The sequence below is a fragment of the Saccopteryx bilineata genome, chromosome 1 (genome assembly GCF_036850765.1).
Source record: "Saccopteryx bilineata isolate mSacBil1 chromosome 1, mSacBil1_pri_phased_curated, whole genome shotgun sequence".
In the NCBI taxonomy this organism is placed as follows: domain Eukaryota; kingdom Metazoa; phylum Chordata; class Mammalia; order Chiroptera; family Emballonuridae; genus Saccopteryx; species Saccopteryx bilineata.
In genome coordinates this window covers 38,101,969-38,122,562 of record NC_089490.1, presented here as the reverse complement: position 1 = coordinate 38,122,562, position 20,594 = coordinate 38,101,969, and the positions used below count along the sequence as shown (strand labels likewise).

At 36.1% G+C, this 20,594-nt stretch overlaps 1 protein-coding gene and 1 non-coding gene across 2 annotated transcripts in view; both read left to right on the top strand.

Moving 5' to 3' along the window:
* LOC136319194 (protein eyes shut homolog) overlaps positions 1 to 20,594 on the top strand; it is a 557,987-nt gene that overhangs the window by 353,546 nt on the left and 183,847 nt on the right. The gene's annotated exons all lie outside the window — the stretch shown is intronic.
* TRNAN-GUU (transfer RNA asparagine (anticodon GUU)) lies at positions 949 to 1,024 on the top strand. Its single transcript has one exon. It is a non-coding gene; the product is annotated as a tRNA-Asn (tRNA).

The window sequence follows — 20,594 nt, the reverse complement described above, 5'->3', positions numbered from 1 at the left end:
TGAATGTAAACTGAAAGATTTTATTAAGAGCATAAAAAATATTTGACTTTGGGTGGTGGGCTCACAATATAATATACAGATGATGTATAATAGAATTGTGTACTTGAAACCTCTATAATTTTATTAAACTATGTCATCGTAACAAATTTAATTTTTAAAAAACCAACATTTCTTTATTTTTTATTATTTTACTAATTTCTTTGTTTCAAATAGCATATTTTATATTTTTCTGAGGTTACAAATTTATTTTAGAAAAATTGGCAAAGAAAAAAAACTTTAATTTAGTAACTAATTTATCATCTTTGAAACCAAAAGTAGAAATAAGAAAATATATGTGATAACTGCACTGAATTTGGATGCATTCAATATGTGTTTCTTATTCTTTTCTATAATTTATATAAAACAAACTGTACAGATCAAAGTGTTTCAGTTTGATGAATTTTAAAAATTGCGTATTCTCAAGTAACACACAAAACAGAAAATATTTCCATCGCAGCAGAAAATTCTTTTGTTTACTTCCCGACTAATCCTACTTCTTCCCAAACAACATTCTGACTTCTAACATGATAGATTAATTTGTCTCTTCTTACCTATTTTTGTTCCGTTAACACATATTTTGTTTTACATATGATATAAATCATAAAATATATTGCTGTGTTTGCTTTACCCAGTCGACCACCTTTCAAATAATGCTTAATATGTGTATGTAAATATGTTATGTAAATATCTTTTATATTTATTCACCTTTTCAGACTCTTAATATTTTCTAGGTCTCTGAATTTCTATCTGATATTATTTCCCTTCACCCTGTGAAACTTCTTTTAGTAATTCTTGTGTAGCAAGTATACGAGAGACAAATCTCAGCTTTTTTTTTGCCTAAAAAATGTGGGGTTTTTTTTTTTTTTTGCTTTTTAAAATTATGCAGGTCGATATAGAATTCTTTATTGGGCCCTGGCCAGTTGGCTCAGTGGTAGAGCATCGGCCTGTTGTGCAGGAGTCCTGGGTTCGATTACCAGCCAGGGCACACAGGAGAAGCGCCCATCTGCTTCTCCACCCCACTCCCTCTCCTTCCTCTCTGTCTCTATCTTCCCCTACCGCAGCCGAGGATCCATTGGAGCAAAGTTGGCCCCGGGCGCTGGGGATGGCTCCTTGGCCTCTGCCTCAGGCGCTAGAATGGCTCTGATTACGACAAAGTGATGCCCCAGACGGGCAGAGCATAGCCCGCTGGTGGGCATGCTGGGTGGATCCCAATCGGGAGTCTGTCTGACTGCCTCCCCGTTTCCAAATTCAGAAAAATAAATAAATAAATAAATAAATAAATAAATAAATAAATAAATAAATATAAAAATAAAAATAGAATTCTTTATCTGAGAGTTGTTTTCCAACATTTTGAAGATTTTGTTTTAGTGCCGTTCTAGTCTCATTGTTTCTGGGATGAAGTCAATCATCATTCATATCATTGATCCTCTAATTGTAATGTATTCTCATCCCTACTGTTTTTCAATTTCTCTGGTTCTCAAAAATTTTATTATAATGTACTTACATGATTTATTTTTTGAATTTATCTTGCCTGCAGTTGATTGAGTTTCTAAGGTCTGTGGCTTTAGACTTTTCATCAATTTTAGAAATCATTATTTTATACCCCTTCAAATAACGTTTTTACTCCACTCCTGTCTTTTAGGATCTAATTATATGTAAGATAGACCATCTGTTATTAACAGATATCATTTTTTCTGGTATTTTACTTTTTTATTATTTTTTTTCTTTGTGGCAATTTAGATAGTATCCATCAAATATCTTTAATTTCACTGATTTTTTTCAGTTATTAACTTTTAAGCTTTTTAAATATATTTTTCACTTCTAGTATAATATTTTTTTAATTTCAAGCATATGTATCAATTTATTTTATACTCTCAATTTCTGTTGCTATACCTTTTCTATTCATGTTTCCACTTTTTTATGACATATTTTTAATCTTTTTTTTTATTTTTTTTTATTTTTATTTTGTTTTTTTTAATTTTATTTATTCATTTTAGAGAGGAGAGAGAAAGGGACAGAGAGAGACAGAGGAGAGAGGGACAGAGAGAGAAGGTGGGGAGGAGCTGGAAGCATCAACTCCCATATGTGCCTTGACCAGGCAAGCCCAGGGTTTCGAACTGGCGACCTCAGCATTTCCAGGTCGACGCTTTAACCACTGCGCCACCACAGGTCAGGCTGACATATTTTAACATATTACACATAATTAAGTTATTTCAAAGTCCCTGATGGCTCACTGTAGAAACTGAGCCCAAAACAGGGCTGCTTCCATTGAGGATTTCCTCTTTGAGCGTGGGTCACATTTTATTGCATCTTCAACTGACTCAGTTTTTTTATTGTTATGTTAGACATTGTGTGTATAAGAATAGCTTAAATGGTAGTACTAATATTTTCTCCTCAGAAAATGTCATGTGTTTTTCTGTCATATTCTTAGTTTGACCAGGTGAAAAAGAGCTTAGTCAATCTAATCTGTAAGGTCACTGGGTTGAGTTTGGTTGAAGTTAGATTCAGTTTACCACAGCCTTCAGTGATTTTGAGGAAGAGATCAAGGCTTATTTTCAGGAGGGCGTGAATCTGAGCAAGACCTCCCATGTCTTACAGAGAGCTGCTGGCTTTTCAAACTCTAGGAATTATCTCTCTGCTTTGTAGCCTGGCTGATGACTTTCTGGGTTCCTGAAGAATTCTTACTGCTAGCCACATCAGTCCCACCAGGCTTACTACACGGGAGGAGGTCCAGCACTATCCTGCAGTCCCACAGTAGCCCTTGTTAGGCTGCTGCAGAGAAATCGGAGGTTTTCTGGTGGTAATCCTAATAGCTTGCCTGCTTGATTCCCTGAATTTTAATACAACTACAACAGATTCCATGAAGGCCCAGAGTGCCTTGAAAGAACTTTTTCAACTCTGTCCTGACTACAGCCTTTTTATACTCTCAGGTCCATGGAAAAGAGTTGTGAATCGGCCTCGACTCACTTCATGAACTAGGTGCCTTTTGAAATTCTAAATCACTACCGTCCTTGCATTTATATCATATTTGATATTTGTTAAAAGTTCAATTTGTTTGACTTTACTCTCATCTATTGAAAAATTACTTCTTCTCCTTCTTTATGCCAGAGATGAAAGCAGTTCCAAATGTGTTTGTATGAGTTGGTAAATTTTTTACCTTATTCTTATTCTTTCGAAGAAAGCATGGTCGCTAAAAACTTTCTATACTAACAAGGAGTTAAAGTTTTCTTTCTTTTATCTGACTTCTAGGATAGTGGTAGAGTATATTACAAAAATATGAAAGCAGATCTCCTTAAAAATAAGTTCTAGCCCTGGCCAGTTGGCTCAGTGGTAGAGCGTCAGCCTGGCATGCAGGAGTCCTGAGTTCGATTCCCGGCCAGGGCACACAGGAGAAGCGCCCATCTGCTTCTCCACCCCTCCCCCTCTCCTTCCTCTCTGTCTCTCTCTTCCCCTCCTGCAGCCAAGGCTCCATTAGAGCAAAGTTGGCCCCGGGCGCTGAGGATGGCTCCATGGCCTCTGCCTCAGGCACTAGAATGGCTCTGGTTGCAACAGAGCAACACCCCAGATGGGCAGAGCATCGCCCCCTGGTGGGCATACCGGGTGGATCCCGGTCAGGCACATGCGGGAATCTGTCTGACTGCCTCCCCGTTCCAACTTCAAAAATAATAATAATAATAATAAGTTCTAATTCCTCTTGCTTCTTGCCTATTTTAGATAGTTCCATCTTCAACAGCATGAGAAATAACTCAGTTTATTTTTGAAATTGCCCTTAAATGTAAAAGAGTTTGGAAATCTCTTCAAATTTACAAGTATATCAAATGTTAAAGATGAAGTATTAGGAGAATGGGATAGTAGCAAAGACAGTTCAAAAATGAATATAAACTAGCCTAACAAGGCAGTAGTACAGTGGATAGAGCATCAGACTGGGATGCAGAGGACCCCTGTTCAAAACTATGAGGTTAAAAGCTTGAGCATGAGCTCATCCAGCTTGAGCATAGGGTCACTGGCTTGAGTGTGGGATCATAAACATGACTCCATGATTGCTGGCTTGAGCCTAACAGTCATTAGCTTAAAGCCCAAGGTCGCTGGCTTGAGCAAGAGGTTACTCGCTCTGCTGTAGCCCCTCAGTCAAGGCACATATGAGAAAGTAATCAATGAACAACTAAGGTGCTGCAATGAAGAATTGATGCTTCTCATCTCTTTTCTTCCTGTTTGTCTGTTCCTATCTGTCCCTCCCTCTGTTTCTCTGTCTCTGTCACAAAAAAAAAAAAAAAAAAAAAAAGAATATAACTAGAATTTTCTTGTGACAAATTGTGGATTAATTAGATTTGGAGAAGATTCACTTATTTATACATTTCAATCTCAGTATGCAGCGATTTTGCTTGACTTTGAGAAAATAAAATTAGGAAACCAACTGATAATAGACTTGAATGAGGTGATTTTAGACTCCTTTCTCTCAATCCAAGCTTTATTTTTCAAAGTTATTAGAAGTTTAAGAATTGTAATATCCAGCCCTGGCTAGTTGACCCAATGGTAGAGTGTCAACCCAGCGTGTGAAAATCCCAGGTTCGATTCCCAATCAGAGCACACAGGAGAAGCATCCATCAGCTTCTCCGTGCTTCCCCCTCTACTTCTCTCTATCTCTTTCTTCTCTTCCTGCAGCCAAGGTTCCATTGGAGCAAAGTTGACTCAGGCGCTGAAGATGGTTCCATGGCCTCCACCTCAGGTGCTAGAATGGCCCCGGTTGCAACAGAGCAACATCACAGATAGGCAAACCATTGCTTTTTGGTGGGCATGCCGAGTGAATCCTGATTGGGCACATGTGGGAGTCAGTCTCTCTGCCTCCCTGCTTCTCACTTCAGAAAAATACAAAAAACAAAGAAACAAACAAAAAAAAAACTAAGGTCATTTTGTTAATATTTTTAAAACAACTGATAATTTTTAGCTTAAGAAAAGAAAAATATTTTCACAATAAAATCATTTTATAAATCTTCAAGTTATTAAATCAATAAATGGTTTGTAAAAAATAGTAAAAAAAAAAATTACCATATTTCCCTATCTATAAAACGCACTCTTTTTCAAAAAATTTGGAGTCTGAAATCTGGGTGCATCTTATACAGTGGTTGTGGCATTTCAAATGCCATTAATGAAACTGAGGATGAAGTGAAATATGAACACTGATTTATCATCAGACACAGATGAGGACAAACTAATGAATGGAAGTTTTGACAGTGATGAAGAGTTGTATGAATTTTATGATGAATAAAACTTGAGTTCAATAACTTTATGTAATACATTTTTTTTTCAAATTTCAGATCCCAAAATTAAGGTGCAACTTATACATGGGGAAATACAGTAATCTATTTTAAAAATTCTCAAGACATTTATTACTAAAAAATTTCAATACATTTTACATAGCTAGGAGAAAATGGGCCTGGAGATTTAAATTATTTTTATTTATTTATTCATTTTAGAGGGGAGAGAGAGAGAGAGAGAGAGAAAGAGAGAAGGGGAGGGGAGGAGCAGGTAGCTTCAACTCCCATACGTGCCTTGACCGGGCAAGGCCAGGGTTTTGAACCGGCAACCTCAGCATTCCAGGTCGACGCTTTATCCACTGAGCCACCACAGGTCAGGCCGGGCCTGGAGATTTAATAACATAGGAATATCACTTCAGAAAGTGTTATGGAGAAATAAAGAAAATTTGTTAGACTTATGTTATACAAATACATTTACCATTTTTTCCTGGGATCAGGCCTTCCCAAGTCAAATATTCCCTAAATACTTCATGAAAACCCCAGATGTTTTAGAACTCTGATATTAAGAATTTGAAACAATTAATGTACTTGGTAAAACATTTTTGAAATCAGTGGTTTACTTGTTTTATTTTTCAGTATTGGTTATTTACAGTAAAGCAGTCAATGTATATTAAGCAAGGTAATAAAAAGGTTATTTTACTATGACTTAAAAATAATACAGAGCCTGACCTGTGGTGGTGCAGTGGATAAAGCATTGACCTACAACACTGAGGTTGCCAGTTCGAAACCCTGAACTTGCCTGGTCATGGCACATACGGGAGTTGATGCTTCCTGCTCCTCTCCCCTTCTCTCTCTTTCTCTCTCTTTCCTCTCTAAAAATGAATAAATAAAAATTAAAAAAAAAAGATACGGAGAACAAACTGATGGTTGCCCGAGGGAAAATTATTGGGGGAACATACAAAAGGAGAAGGAGAATAAGAGGGAGGCGCCAACTTCCTGTTATAAAATAAATAATTTAGCCCTGGCCAGTTGGCTCAGTGGTAGAGCATCAGCCCACGTGTGCAAGTCCCGGGTTCGATTCCTGGCCAGGGCACACAGGAGAAATGCCAATCTGCTTCTCTACCCTTCCCTCTCTTTTTTCTCTCTATCTCTCTCTTCCCCTCCCACAGCCAAGGATCCATTGGAGCAAAGTTGGCCCAGGTGCTGAGGATGGCTCCATGGCATCCACCTCAGACACTAGTATGGCTCTGATTGCAGCAGAGCAATGCCCCAGAGGCCGAGCATCACCCCTTGGGCATGCCAGGTGGATCCTGGTCGGGGGCATGCAGGAGTCTGTCTTCCTCTCCCCTGCTTCTCACTTCAGAAAAATTTAAAATTTAAAATAAATAAATAAATCCTAAGAATGTAGTGTACAGCACAGAGAATATAGGCAATGATATTGTGATAACTCTGCATGCTGAAAGATGGTTACTAGACTTAAATTGTGGTGATCACATCGTCAAGTATTTAAGTGTCAAACTACTATGCTCTACTTCTGAAGCTAATATACTTTATTAATGTATGCCAAATATACTTAAAATATTTATAAAGAAATAGAACATTATTGACCATTAAGCATGGACATACAAAAACGAATGGATTATTTTGGAATGCCAGAAACCTCCACTTCTTGCTTCCCTCCCTCAAGAGTAAGAATATCCAGGCACAGGTTTTAAGTGACCAGCCCCTCTCAAGTGGCCTTTTCATTCACAGAATCATTTTTTCTTTCTTTTCTATTTTTTTCTTCTTTCCGACATTGGATTCTGAGATTCCATATCAATTCTTTCTTCTGTAATTTATTTCTCAATCTTCTGTATTTCATATAGTTTAAAACTTTTTCCAGTACTTAAGAAGGTTCCGTCTAGCACAATCAGTGATGCTTCAAACTTGACTTTCTGCTTTAGGTTGGTTGTAGTATTCATTTGCTTATTTTCTTTTAACAGAAACTCATGCAGCAGTAATAATTTGTCAAGCAAGGTTCTAAAGGCTTTATGTTCATTCTTTTAATCACTATAGCAATCTTATTAAATGGATGCTATAATTAGCCCTGTACTAAAACTATCATTCATCTTATAATCCTTCTAGCACCTGGCACATAAAAAATGTCCAATAAATGTTCAATGAGCCTTCAGTCATTTATTTAATGATACACATACACATATATTTAATGTCAATATTCTTAGGACTCCATTTGATTGTGTGGATTACAAAGATGAATACTCAAGTTTTTTATTTTTTTATTTTTTTTTTAGAGAGAGAAAGGGACAGACAGGAAGGGAGAGAGATAAGAAGCATCAACTCATAATTGCGGCACCTTAGTACATTGATTGCTTTTCCATCTGTGCCTTGACCAGGGGACTTCAGCTGAGCCAGTGATCCCTTGCTCAAGCCAGTAACCTTTGGGCTCAAGCAAGTGACTGTGGAGTCATATCTATGATCCCACACTCAAGCTGGTCACCCCGTGCTCAAGCTGGTGAGCCTGTGCGCAGGCCAGCGACCTCAGGGTTTCAAACTAGGGTCCTCAGTGTCCCAGGCCAATGATCTATCCACTGTGCCACCACCTATTCAGGTGACTATTCAGGTCTTATTTCCATGATCAAGTCTGGGAGAACACAAACAAGATGATGACCTCTTTGCCTGGAGAGTGCAAATATATCAGGACATGATCTAGATTATGTATGAATTGTATTTACTATGTAGTCATGCAGTGATCTGCATAGAGGAATCCAAGCATTCTTAGTAAAGGAGAGAGAGAGAGATGTGACATACTTGGAAAACAACAAAGGTTAGTGTGGTTAGACAATAGAATGAAATGTATGAGCAGAGAAAAAATATGTAGGCATCAGTCACTCCTTTCCTGAAGGCTGACTTCCTTTTATGCCATAGAAAGAATTCACATTTAATCCTGACCTGATTTTTTCCAAAATGCATCCTAGGAACACTGGTTTTCTGTGGTGTTTTATGATAGAACAAATACATTTAAATGAAAACAAAAAGCTTTTCAGGATCAAATAATTTCAAGAAACCTTGTGTACTATAATACAGTGTGTCCATAAAGTCATGGTGCACTTTTGACCGGTCACAGGAAAGCAAAAAAAGATGATAGAAATGTGAAATCTGCACCAAATAAAAGGAAAACCCTCCCAGTTTCTGTACGATGATATGGCAGCATGTGCACATGCGCAGATGATGATGTAATACCATGTATACAGCGGAGCAGCCCACAGCCATGCCAGTTGAGATATGGACAGTACAGAGGAAAGTTCAGTGTGTTCTTTGGCTCACTAAATTCGATTATGTGACCAAAGTGCAACATGAATATCAGTGCATTTATAATGAAGTACCACTACATAGGAATAACATTACTCGGTGGGATAAGCAGTTGAAGGAAATCGGCAGTTTGGTGGAGAAACCCCGTTCTGGTAGGCCATCATTTAGTGAAGAGTCTGTAGAGCAGGGGTCCCCAAACTACGGCCCGTGGGCCACATGCAGCCCCCTGAGGCCATTTATCTGGCCCTCACAGCACTTCCGGAAGGGGCACCTCTTTCATTGGTGGTCAGTGAGAGGAGCATAGTTCCCACTGAAATACTGGTCAGTTTGTTGATTTAAATTTACTTGTTCTTTATTTTAAATATTGTATTTGTTCCCGTTTTGTTTTTTACTTTAAAATAAGATATGTGCAGTGTGCATAGGAATTTGTTCATAGTTTTTTTTTTATAGTCTGGCCCTCCAACAGTCTGAGGGACAGTGAACTGGCCCCCTGTGTAAAAAGTTTGGGGACCCCTGCTGTAGAGGCTATACGGGATAGCTACCTAAGGAGCCCTAAAAAAACTGTGCATGAGCCCACATTGAACTGCACTGAATAGGTATGAAACTGGGAGAGTTTTCCTTTTATTTGGTGCAGATTTCACATTTCTATCATCTTTTGTTGCTTTCCTGTGACCGGTCAAAAGTGCACCATGACTTTAGAGACACACTGAATATCCTGCAGTTGAAAAGGCAGAGCAAGTTTGTATACATTAAAAGTTCTTAGAAGCACTCCAGTATAAAAAAACTATTTATTGTTGTCTAATGCAGAAATCTCCATATATAGGCCGTCCCTAGGTACATATGAGATATGTCCTATATGTTTGTTCTTATCATGAATTTCTATGTAAGTTGGAACAAGTATACTTACCTATTTAATTCAACTTAGATGTTTATGTCAACATAGTATTTATTTTTACCTTTCTGTACATATAAATATTTAAACATTGTCAAACCTATCTCATTCATTACCCGCAGACTGCCTGTATATATTTGATGACAGAATTTTTTCTCTATAGAGTAACTGCAATCAATATATGTAGAAAAATTTGAGAAAACGATGTTGTAGAAATTTTACAAGTCTGATCAGGTTAGTATTCTCAAAGTTTCTATATAATGCAGTATACAAAGGAATTGAAAGAAGCAAGGTAAAAGAACCCAGGTAGGAGTTATTTTCTTAGTAAGTCCCTTAAGAATAAATTACCCAGTGAGAGATGCTGAGAGGACCCTCCAAGTAAACTGAGATGAGCAAGAGGAGGTACTTTTAAGGTATAGAGTTCAGAGTAAAAATATGTAATGCCAGACTAATAAAAGAGAAACCAATACCTTTCAGATTTTTACCTTAATAATTACATATATCTTTGTCATAAATTAAAACAGAAAATTCAAAGAAAAACAAAGTCTAGAAGAAAGGTAATGATTAAATATTGGCATATGAATTTGAGTCCTTGTAGAATATCTGGGTAGAACAATCTCGGAGACAACTAATTGGTTCTCAAGGAGTGGGTGAGGTCACGACAAAGGAAGAATAGAAGAAGCCTGGGATTAAGAGCCATAAAGGAGATGATGTAGTAACCACCTGTAACATGAAAGGAGGCACAGGAGTACATAAAGATGCAGAAGCCAGTAAAGGAGATGGTAAAAGGGCAGTCCAAAAAGTCTTCGATAGTTTCAGACCTTCGGGAAGAGATTCCGGGAGGAATGAGACAGGAAAGCTTAGTCAACAAGTGAACAAGAGCAGTGAAAGCGAAAACATGGTAGACCGTGAAAGACACAGCAAACAAAGTTTATATTTGAGAAAATTAATTTAAAATAATTTTTCTTGGAGTCATTTGAGTAGTTGATACTTCATAGTTGGATTTAGATTTTACAATATGAACTAATTTTTTACAAGATCTGTGCCTGAAATTCTGTAAGCTTTATACATGCTTGGTTCCACATACACTTGAACATTTTTGGAAGGATGTGTTTCTTAAAAATGAAAGAATGCTCAAGTTTAGACGAACAATGTTTTATTCTAACTTTTCAGTAACTTTTGGTACTCTCGTGAAGTTCTTTTTTCTCCTATATATACACTTAAAATTTCAGAAATTTATATCTCTCCTATTTGAGATATAAGCAAAATGTTGCACAATATAAAATATACTTTGGTATTCCTTTAACTTTCTTTGGTTCTTGGTTTCTCATTAAATGTCATATGTAAACTAAGATGTGCCTACTTTATCTTGTTTTTGTGTATAGAAAATATTAGAATAATCAACATAAATTTCCTATTTAATCAACCTAAATTTTTGCTTCATAGTTACATTTCATTGGCTTTTACCCAGAATTCAAAATATTTTTTAAGTCTGAAAATCTTGTCATCTTATTAAAATATCAAGAATAGTTATATAAATGATAAAGTGTTTCAAATATTTATAGTCAGGGAAATAAAAATGCCTGTAAAATTCTGTTACATTTTTTATTTGCAAAAGTTGGCTTGCAGGCATCCTCTTATTGTATCAAAATCATTGTATAAAAAGGGAACAGAAGAAGGCCCCGGGCCTGCCATATCAACTTCATTTTGCTCATTCATTTCTATTTTTTTCTTCCCCTTTTGGATGTTGTTTAAAACAAACAATAGAACCTTGCCGTATGTTCAACCCAGAAGCTCTTCCTAAATGTGTTTCTGTTTCAAATATATGATCATTTATTGACTGTTGAAATAGTCAGAAAACTTCTATATTTTATGTAGCTCTTGGACTTCTTGTAGTTACTTTTTTAAAATCTATTTGTTTCCACTTATTGGTAGCATAAACATTTAAATTTATTAGAGAGAGACTGAGAAAAAAATTCTTGTTTGCTTTCCTGAAAGGATGATCAAGTACCCTCCCATTGTGATCCCCAGCATGGAAATCTGCTTTCTTGATATTTTATTAATAGAGGGTTATCTAAAAATATAATTGGTGTGGCCACCTACAATTTAAGAGTAAATAAGTCAATATAATCCTTGCTTTAAGAAGGATCCCTAGTAATGACTGGTGGGACAAAAATCTGGATGTTGGGAAACTTGGCTTCATGTCTTATTTAGGTCATTAAATACTTTATTATTCAAGCCACTTAATTTCTTAAATTTCTTTTGAGATGTAAGTCCATAGAAATAAAAATACAGTTTTACTTCCCAGACCTTCTTTCCCTTTATGCCTTCTTCCCAAAGATGATTAGGGAGATGAATATTTCAAATAACAATTTTTTTTTTTTTACAGATACAGAGAGAGAGTCAGAGAGAGAGAGGCAGATAGGGACAGACAGACAGGAATGGAGAGAGATGAGAAGCATCAATCATCAGTTTTTTGTTGCAACACCTTAGTTGTTCATTGATTGCTTCCTCATATGTGCCTTGACCATGGGCCTTCAGCAGACCAAGTAACCCCTTGCTCTAGCCAGAGACCTTGGGTCCAAGCTGGTGACCTCAGGGCCTCGAACCTGGGTCCTCTGCATCCCAGTTTGATGCTCTATCCACTGTGCTACTGCCTGATCAGGCCAAAATTTTGAACTTTATAAAAATGTAAGATTTATACATATTGTATACATACAAAATAATGTAATCAATATGGTACAGCCTATGTTAAATTGTCAATATGTAATTTAGCCATCAACTAATATTAAAGGTCTGGAAAAATAATTTTTAATTTAATAACTTAAATCAATTTATCTTAGTGTCTTTAAGATTAAATGAAATTTAATGTCATAGTTGCATGCAAATATATGGAGTCATTTTGCAAAAATATTATACTTTTCAAAAATTAAGGCCCTTATAGAAAAAATATTTATCAGAGAATATGTACATATTTTTTAATAAAAGTGTGTCTTTTCTTTTTGTAAGCTAGAAGAAGCTATTTTATTAGCCTTTGTTATGGTTACATCTCAGAGATCTAGGCATTTATACATTTGATCTTTATTTAGTTTCGTATCTCCCACTATAGTTTTTTTTTTAAAAGCAAAGGGTACACAAATGCAAAATTAAATAACAGATTAGAAAACAAAGGAAAAATCAATACCTAGAAAGAGATATAAGTAAAAACACTATCCAGTTATGGGAATTCCTTTTGTTAAAGCAGATAAAAATCCAATCTCACTATTATGGCTTCATTAACTAAATGAATGGTTTTCTAAAAATTTTAGGAGGAAGAAAGGACTTTCACTGAACTATCACAAATATCAAATATAAAAACCTTACCACCATTTTACCTGAATTTTGGATGCTCATTATTCAGGAAGTTCCACCCAATCTATTCAACATACTCTCTTCATTTCCTGGGGCCCTTTCCCTGTTCATTCTCTTTGATCATACCCCATCGTCTTAAAATAAATTTGTCTTCTCATCTTAAGATAGCTTTTATCTTCCCTACTTAAGCCTTAGAACCAGGAAAAAGGACTTTAGGCTCATCCAAAGTATTTATCAAGGAAATCTTTTGCATTTACTGTATCTCACCTAAGGAAGGTACAGAAATTTTCTGGTTTGTTAATAATTGTGTAGAAGAATAGTAATGAGTGAATGAAAATTACAATTACATGGCTTAGGAGATGTTTATACAAATCTAATATGCATTTCAGAAACTAATCTGATTTTTTAAAAAGACAAAGTAAAAATAGGATTTAATCAGGTGAAAACTGTTGAGTAGAATGGGTACAGAATGGAGCTAGCTAACTGGCTAAGATTGCCTATGTTGTCAAAAGTTAGATTCTTACTGAAATTCTTTCTTATTTTCACTTCTCTGAACAAATCTCATTTAACTAATCAGTTTTTAGACAGACTAAAACCATTGCTAGTGAAAAAAAGCACTTCATGTCAAGCAGATTTAGCTGTAAGTTCTAATAGTGTTATTTAAATGCTAAAACTGTTCATCATTTCACCTATAGAAAAAAAAATCACTGTGTAAATCTTAACTAAAATTACATGTCATGCCCTGACATTTTGTTCCTTTGAGAAAGCATTTCAAAAGAAATGTCTTCTAGTTTAAATATGTAATTGATCATCCAGATATTCTTTTGATCACTCAAATAACTGAGCTATTTTCTTTTCATCTTTAAATGTGCACTTCACATTGCTGTCACCTGGAGAACTTAGCATTTAGACACTTAATGATATTTTGTGCTTTTCTTTGACATTTGTTTTATTTATAATGTGTGCTTTATGTTTTTACCCTCCAGAGATCAAATATATTTGAAAAATGAAAAGACTTGAATATGCAAAAAGAGAGTAATTTAAGACACTGTTAGAGCACATTGTAGATTAGTTGGAGCAGAAACTTCCTGCCTAGCCTCAGACCCCTAAGTTTCCACTCTCTACCTACTTACTCAGTTGAGTGACTTCAGGAGGCCTTGGGGTTATTTATTTATTTTTACAGACACACAGAGAGAAAGTCAGAGAGAGGGATAGATAGGGACAGACAGACAAGAACTTAGAGAGATGAGAAGCATCAATCATTAGTTTTTTGTTGCGACACCTTAGTTGTTCATTGATTGCTTTCTCATATGTGCCTTGACTGTGGGGCTACAGTAGACTGAGTAACCCCTTGCTCGAGCTAGCGACCTTGGGTCCAAGCTGGTGAGCTTTGCTCAAACCACATGAGCCCATGCTCAAGCTGGCGACCTCGGGGTCTCAAACCTGGGTCCTCTGCATCCCAGTCCGATGCTCGATCTACTGCATCACCGTCAGGCAAGGCCTTGGGGTTATTGGGAAATTGTTTATCAAGCTGACCTCACAAAAGACTGTAGGGCTACATTAAATTGTCTTTAAACACCACCTAGGCTGCCCTCCTTTCAGCACATTTTCTTGCTCTAGCTGCATGTTAAAATTTAGTTTCTTCCTACCTATCCCATTGCCCCTCAAGTCTGAATTTATGTTCTTTTTAACACAGCCGTTACAGTGAGACATGGTGAATTAGACCACAGTGTGGTTTATTAAATGTATAGTGTCTTCAGCAATACACATGGTTCATATATGCTTAAATATGTGATATGTAGTGATAGCCTCCCTGTAAGTGGATATAAAATTAAATTATTTCTCTTTCTCTTTCTTTTTCTTTTGACTTACTGAAATGACTTTCACATTTAATTACAGACATAAAATATGTGGGGAAGAGGGTGAGCCCCAGCCTAGCCCCTAAATCATTTTCTTAAATTTCATAAAACCAGCATCATCAATTGAAAATGAACACTTGTATGTGTGACATGAAAAAAGTTAACCCATTAGTGAATTTATGTTCCCAAATGTTCAGTTTGTGTATGCTGCATACCAATGACAGAACCTCACACCAAACATTTTTCTCAAGTCCTCTTTTAGCTACATTCTGCTGTCCAGCAGACAAAATATTGTTTACTGCCCGTGTTTGAAATGTATTTTGGGGGTATGTATTCACTTATAGCCTCACGCTTTTAGTGACCAGTGGGTGTTTTTTGTGTGCTTTTGAATGTGGAGGATAAGATGAGTATTCTTCTGAAGAAAAGCTATGTCTCCCTTCTCCATGTGCTCAAAGCCTAACAGAGACTAAAAGATTACACAGGGGAACAAAATTTTTGTTGCATCCACAAAAACACTTATTCTTACCTAAGTCAAGTGTGCTGATCTCAAATCTGACTTTAGTTTTTCTCTATAAGTTCCAGTTTTTTTTTCAATTCAAGATTTTAGGTTTTCATCTTATAAAATTTTCAACATTTAGTTTAACATAATGAAGTAGAAAGTCTTCTTGGGCATCATCTTTGTGAAAATATAATAATTTATATAATACACTAATACACTAAAAGATATGATTGCATCAGAATTTGTCTACAATTTTGAAATAGAACATATTAAAACACTTATTTTAATAATAAAATTTGTGTAAAACTTAGTTAAATTTAATTCAGGTAAAATTTGCATTTGTAGCTCTAGCGTTTGTGTACTTGTTGAGGACAATCTCGTCTGATGCTCCAGCAGTAGTCTGCCTTCGTTTAGAGCTGTCAAGAAATAGCCGCCATTCTGTTGGACTGTAAGTGGTAACACCTAGCTGGCTGAGAAGACTATTGATATTATGACATTAAACAAAGTGTTTGTCTTTGGGAAAAAAGTCCACAAAAATTTGTTCATACTTCCTGAAATGGGATACTTTAGCTGACCGGTGAAGTACATTCTTTTGAAGCCTGGAGGCTAATAACTCAGCTGCTTTCTTTGATAGGCCCAAACCTCTTACTAAGTCATTCAATTCAGGTTGGCTAAACTGCTGAGGGGTAAATGACTGCTTGGCATCAAAAGAAGACCCTTCAGATTCTACAGCCATTTCCTCATGCATCTTATCAAAATACACTTGATCACCATGTTCACTTTCTTCGCCCTTAGAAGAAATAAAACCATTGAAAACTGGAACTGGGAGTGTCTCAGAGTGTGGGATAGGTCATATTGCAGAAGGAATATTAGGAAATGCGATCATATGCTGTTTTTTCTTGCCGATGTGATGTCCTTTGTATGGATCAGACAGAAATAACAGTCACTGCTGTGGTCCTTAGGTTCACGTCAAACCATGGGAATACCAAAAGGCATTCCTTTGTGTTTCCCTTTTGTCCAGTCACGAAGTATTTCCTCACAATTATGACACACAATATGAGGAGCCCAATTCTTGTCTTGATCACCAAGGGGAACTTGAAAATAGGCAATATATGCACATGTAACAAATGAGAAAATATTGTGCCTTTGACGTTGAAGTGTATAACAGCCACATATATAACAGAAGGAGTCAGGACTATTCTTACATTTACACCTACTCAAAGAAGCCATGATTCAATCTTAAAACAAAATAAGAGGGTGTTTTTATCAGATAATAATTTTTTACATTTAAAAAAAACTACAATTATGTAAAAGTGATGTTTGTAAAACATTAATCGCCTTGTGCTATGTTCAATTCAAGAGTTGTTGCCCTTTAACTCCAATTTAAAAACTAATGCATGCCATTAACTATAACAAAAAAAATTAAAATTGCATAAGAACTAGAGCATGCACCAAAATACAGATTTCAGATTTGGAATCAGAGGTGCAGAAATATATAGAAACAGTTCTAAAACTTCATGCAATAGAAAATGAAAAAAAAAAATTGTTCCCCAGTAAATTAAAGCCTCCCCACTTATTTATACAGGATAAATAAGTGAAGGAATGACTGAATCAATATGGTTTCTGCTTTCCTGAACAGCATAATTAAAGATATCAGTTAGAGATTAGTACGCCTGCCTGACCAGGTAGTGGCACAGTGGATAGAAAATCGAACTGGGACTCAGAGGGCCCAGGTTTGAAACCCAGAGGTCACTGGCTTGTATGTGGGCTAATCTGGCTTGACCTTGGGCTAATCTGGTTTGAGTGCGGGATCATAGACATGACCCCATAGTCACTGGCTAAAGCCCAAAGGTCGCTGGCTTGAAGCCCAAGGTTGCTGGCTTGAGCAAGGAGTCACTGGCTCTGCTGTAGCCCCCTGGTCAAGGCAAATATGAGAAAGTAATCAATGAACAACTAAGGTGCCACAACAAAGAATTGATGCTTCTCATCTCTCTCCCTTCTGGTTTGTCTGTCCCTATCTGTCCATCTCTCTGTCTCTCTCTCTCTGTCTCTGTCCCCCCCAAAATAAAAAAAAATTAATAGGCCTGACCAGTGATGATGCAATAGATAGAGCGTTGACCTAGGATGCTCCTAGATTCAAAACCCCAAGGTTACCATCTTGAGTGCAGGATCATGGACATAATCCTATGGTCGCTGGCTTGGAGGCCAAGTTTGCTGGCTTGAGCCCAATGTTGCTGGCTTGATCAAGGGTTCACTGGTTTGGCTGGAACCCCCCAGTCAAGGCACATATCCAAAGCAATCAAACATATGAAATATTTCATACTTAAAACAAATAAAGTGGCTTTTTTTTTCTTGACCAAATGCTGACTGATAAAATTTGAGTCTTCTAGAAAACAAGCATTTTAAATTCTAAGACAAAAGATGTTATCAAACTACGTGATTTTGTATGTGCTATGAAGAAGGTAATAGTGCCTGAAGCAAACTTACAAGGTCCGTTGAACAAATGGAAATCTCAGCATCAAATCTGAAAACGTAATACTATTTTTTATCTCTTGGATGAAACAGCTCATCCATTCCCCTCCTCCTTCCCCCATCCACCATTTGCACGAAACAGGCTTTTGTTGACACTTTCAAGTAATAAAGATATCCTGCAGTAAGTTTATTTGTCAGTGTCTTAATTCATTAATATTCACATCAAACTCAGCATTACAATAAAAATTCAAACTTCATTGAAAGTCAAATTCTTTGCTTACACAGCCCAAGCCTCTGGAATAGATCTGCAGTGGGAGAAAGGTGCTTGGCTGGCTTCTTTGTTTTGCTTTGGCCAGTGTTAGCTAACCTGTGACCCTTCTAATGTTAGAAGAACATGTCCACGAGAATATACAAGTAAAAGTAATCACTTACTGATTTTCTATTCTGAGAATCAGATCTAAGGTTTAAAATCAGCATCAGTTAACCAGAGGGATTCATGTACCCGACCCCACATGAATTATCTTTGCAAGATAAATGGGGGAAACCATTCTTGCAGAGTTATCCATTCTGACCTTGTTCTACTACGTTGGCTCTGCTCTGTTCACCATCAACTCTTTATGCTTTACATTTTTTCAGGTAACTGGAAGGATGTGCTGTCCCACAGGCTTCTATGCAGTTCCTGACATTTCAGTTACTGCCAAAATGCTAATCACCACCTTACCCATTTTGCCTTAAATTTCTACTTCTCATATTGATGCCTGTCCTACCCACTCCCTACTATCTGGTTACCAAAACCTTCTCAAACTACATTGCTGTTCTGTTCTTTTGTCCAACGTACAGTTGGATGTCTGTCAAGCGATCAGTATCTGCACCTAGTCGTTTATCTTGATTCTTTGATTCCATTAGTAACATGGCTTCATGCCTTTGCATGTTTTTTTCCAATTTTTGAGGCTTCACTCATAGCTGGTCAACCCTATCTCCCCCTTACTAAGCCCAGAGATAATCACTGTTGTACTACACTTATGCGAAAGACCAGGATAAGTCCAAATTCATGGCTGTCAAGAGTTGAGTATATAAAATTGTAAATAAAGACAATTATTTGATTAGTTTTCTCTAATAAACTTTTAAGAGTATTTTCTCCATAGATAGCTATACCATGCTAATATGAAGAGTTGTTTTTAACAAAGGGGTGACTTTACTGTTAAAGTAAATTGATATTGGCAATCGCATATTTATATGATAGAACTCCATACAAAGTTTCAATTAACTTTTATTGTATTTACCCTGCTTTTTCTAACTGAGCTAATTAAAAACGTTGTTCTTCTGTTACTTTGCAATTAGTTCTCATACCAAAGTGAAATGTAAAACTATTAAAATTCAGTATATGATATACAATTTAATTAGATTAATACTAAGCAATGGTGAAACATACAATTTTCCTTTTAATCAATTATAAATATGAGTATTCTTATTTCCCTTAGTGTTCTGAAATAATATAATGCACTTGGGGATATAACTGTGTAAAGGAAAGGGTTTACAACCACGGGAATCTAGCATTCTCGGTCTGATTCAACTCCTAAAACTTTAAAGTAATCTATAATTTCTTCATTCCTTACACAGTTCTGTTTGGAGGTAGAAGTAATTCATTTAACTTTGTGATTTTTTAATAATTTTTTAAATATTTTAAGTGTCCTTGATCATCAATATTTGATCTAAAGATTAGAGATTCTTTTAACAGCATGGAGAGTATGAGTTAGAATATATGATGCAATTATTATAAATTAATTAGATCTTAGGTGACTTATAAAAGCTTGAATTTAATGCACATATATAAAAGGGAAAACCTAGTTAATATACAATAAAATTACATGATAATTACTTAAACTTAGGCTATAAATGTAAATTATACTTTTATTAGCATATATAACTTTCAGTATTACTATTCTCAAGATATTTAGGCATAGCCATAAAGCATAGTTACAACTAGAGTTAATTTTAAAAAATGATAAAAACAGGATTTTTTTATTATGTTTTCTGGTGGCACTAAATAAAGTGTTTAATTAACTTCTTAAAAACAATTGTATAAAACAAAAAGTAAGAAATGGACATTATCACATTATCAGAATTGTCTAAAAATTTTATCACACATAAACATTTTGCCATATTTATATATATACACATATAGATATAACTAAAATTAGATTGTGCAATATGAACATACAATTAAAAATTAATATATAAACATTTAAATAAATTCATGACACTTGACAATTATAAATTAATATCTATTTCAAAAAGAAATACCCAAATGTCTAAACTGGGACAATTGAGATCATGAGGGTTTAATGGTGCTGAAATGTAATAACAAGGTTCTACAACAGACTTTTATTGAAGAATTGAACACAAATATACTGCTCACAAAAATTAGGAAATATTTCAAAATAAATATAAAACAATAAAATATCCCCTAATTTTTGTGAGCAGTATAGCTTAATTGATTGCTTTCTCATATGTGCCTTGACGGGGGGCTCCAGCTGAGTCAGTGACCCCCTACACAAGCTAGCAACCTTGGGCTCAAGACAGGGACTGTGGGGTCATGTCTGTGATCCCACACTTGGCCTGACCTGTGGTGGTGCAGTGGATATAGTGTCGACTTGGAACGCTGAGGTTGCTGGTTCAAAACCCTGCACTTGTCTTGTCAAGGCACATATGGGAGTTGATGCTTCCTGCTCCTCCACCCTTTCTTTCTCTCTTTCTTTCTCTCTCTCACTCTCTCTCCTCTCTAAAATGAATAAATTAAATTAAAAAATTATGATCCCACACTCAAGCCAGCAACCCTGTGCTCAAGCTGGTGAGTCTGTGCTCAAGCCGGTGACCTCAGGGTTCCAAACCTGGGTCCTAAGCATCTCAGGCTGACT